Consider the following 2,939-nt stretch of genomic DNA (forward strand, 5'->3'; position numbering starts at 1 on the left):
AAATCTTTTTCAAAAATCACTTGATTTCTTTTTCACTCTTGGTTTTCGAAAATCAATTAGTGTTTTTCAAAATGTTTTCAAAATCTTTTACTTAATTTTCAAAAATTTCTTCCCCTCTTCTCACATCCTTCTATTTATGGACTAACACTATTCCTCAATGAACAATTCGAACTCCATCTCTCTTGATAAGTTCGAATTCTTCTACTTCTGCCTTCTATTTTTCTTTTCCTCTGACACCTCAAGGAATCTCTATATTGTGACATAGAGGATTCCACATTTTTTTGTTCTCTTCTCTTTCATATGAGCAGGAGCAAAGACAAAAGCATTCTTGTTGAGGCTGACCCTGAACCTGAAAGGACCTTGAAGCGAAAGCTAAGAGAAGCTAAGGCACAACTCTCTATAGAGGACCTAACAGAAATCTTCAAAGGAGAAGACATGGCAGCCGAAAACAACAACAATGCCAACAATGCAAGGAAGGTGCTGGGTGACTTTACTGCACCTACTCCCGACTTCTATGGAAGAAGCATCTCTATCCCTGCCATTGGAGCAAACAACTTTGAGCTTAAGCCTCAATTAGTTTCTCTAATGCAACAGAATTGCAAGTTCCATGGGCTTCCATTGGAAGATCCTCATCAGTTTTTAGCTGAATTCTTGCAAATCTGTGACACTGTCAAGACTAATGGGGTTGACCCTGAGGTCTACAGACTTATGCTATTCCCTTTTGCTGTAAGAGACAGAGCTAGAATATGGTTGGACTCACAACCTAAAGAAAGCCTGAACTATTGGGAAAAGCTAGTCAATGCCTTCTTGGCAAAGTTCTTTCCACCTCAAAAATTGAGTAAGCTTAGAGTGGAAGTCCAAACCTTTAGACAAAAGGAAGGAGAATCCCTCTATGAAGCTTGGGAAAGATACAAACAATTAATCAAAAAGTGTCCCTCTAACATGCTTTCTGAATGGAGCATCATAGGTATTTTCTATGATGCTCTGTCTGAACTGTCCAAGATGTCTTTGGATAGCTCTGCTGGAGGATCTCTTCATCTGAAGAAGACGCCTACAGAAGCTCAATAACTAATTGAAATGGTTGCAAATAACCAATTCATGTACACTTCTGAAAGGAATCATGTGAACAATGTGGCTAATCAGAAGAAAGGAGTTCTTGAGATTGATACTCTGAATGCCATATTGGCTCAGAACAAAATATTGACTCAGCAAGTCAATATGATTTCTCAAAGTCTGTCTGGAATGTAAGCTGCACCAGGCAGTACTAAGGACGCTTCATCTGAAGAAGAAACTTATGATCCTGAGAACCCTTCAATGGAAGAGGTGAATTACATGGGAGATCCCTATGGAAACACCTATAACCCTTCATGGAGAAATCATCCAAATCTCTCATGGAAGGATCAACAGAGACCTCAACAAGGTTTCAACAACAATAATGGTGGAAGAAACAGGTTTAGCAATGGCAAGCCTTTTCCATCATCTTCTCAGCAACAGACAGAGAATTCTAAGCAGAACAACTCTGACTTAGCAACCATGGTCTCTGATCTAATCAAAACCACTCAAAGTTTCATGACTGAAACAAGGTCCTCCATTAAAAACTTGGAGGCACAAGTGGGTCAGCTGAGCAAGAAAATTACTGAACTCCCTTCTAGTACTCTTCCAAGCAATACAGAAGAAAATCCAAAAGGAGAGTGCAAGGCCATCAACATGGCTGAATTTGGAGAGGAGGGAGAGGCAGTGAACGCCACTGAGGAAGAACTCAATGGACGTCCATTGGCCTCCAATGAGTTCCCTAATGAGGAACCATGGGAATTTGAGGCTCCCACTGAGACCATAGAGATTCCATTGGATTTACTTCTGACATTCATGAGCTCTGATGAGTATTCTTCCTTTGAAGATGATGAGTATGTCACTGAAGAGCAAGTTGCTAAATACCTTAGAGCAATCATCAAGCTAAATGACAAGTTATTTGGTAATGAGACTTGGGAGGATGAACCCCCTTTGCTCACCAAAGAATTGGATGACTTGTCTAGGCAGAAACTACCTCAAAAGAGACAAGATCCTGGGAAGTTCTCAATACCTTGTACAGTAGGCACCATGACTGTCAAGAAGGCTCTGTGTGACCTAGGGTCAAGCATAAATCTCATTCCTCTCTCTGTAATGGAGAAACTAGGGATCTTTGAGGTGCAAGCTGCAAAAATCTTACTAGAGGTGGCAGACAATTCAAGAAAACAAGCTTATGGACTTGTAGAGGATGTTCTGGTAAAAGTTGAAGACCATTACATCCCTACTGATTTCATAGTCCTAGAGACTAGGAAGGGCATGGATGAATCCATCATCCTTGGCAGACCCTTCCTAGCCACATCAAAGGCTGTGATTGATGTGGACAGAAGAGAATTGATCATTCAAGTGAACGAAGAATCCTTTGTGTTTAAGGCTCAAGGATATCCCTCTGTAACCATGGAGAGGAAGCATGAAAAGCTTCTCTCAAAACAGAGCCAAACAGAGCCCCCACAGTCAAACTCTAAGTTTGGTGTTAGGAGGCCACAACCAAATTCTAAGTTTGGCGTTGAACCCCCACATTCAAACTCTAAGTTTGGTGTTGGGAGGTTCCAACATTGCTCTGAATATCTGTGAGGCCCCATGAGAGCCCACTGTCAAGCTACTGACATTAAAGAAGCACTTGTTGGGAGGCAACCCAATGTTATATTTATCTATTTTTCCTTTGTTATTTTATGTTTTTTGTAGGTTGATGATCATGGGAAGCCACATAATCAATTGAAAAAGCAAAAGCAGAATGAAAAACAGAAAGAAAAATAGCACACCCTGGAGGAAGACCTTGCTGGCGTTTAAACGCCAGTAAGGGTAGCAAATGGGCGTTTAACGCCCAGTCTGGCACCATTCTAGGCGTTTAACGCCAGAAAGGGGGCATCAGACTG

The 2,939-nt window shown here is 41.2% G+C and overlaps 1 non-coding gene across 1 annotated transcript; it reads right to left on the reverse strand.

Annotated features, from left to right (window-relative positions):
* Positions 1 to 840: 840 nt before the first annotated feature.
* On the reverse strand, positions 841 to 948 carry LOC112793194 (small nucleolar RNA R71). The gene has a single exon (XR_003197900.1). It is a non-coding gene; the product is annotated as a small nucleolar RNA R71 (small nucleolar RNA).
* Positions 949 to 2,939: the final 1,991 nt, after the last annotated feature.

This window comes from Arachis hypogaea, chromosome 3, assembly GCF_003086295.3.
Source record: "Arachis hypogaea cultivar Tifrunner chromosome 3, arahy.Tifrunner.gnm2.J5K5, whole genome shotgun sequence".
Lineage (NCBI taxonomy): Eukaryota > Viridiplantae > Streptophyta > Magnoliopsida > Fabales > Fabaceae > Arachis > Arachis hypogaea.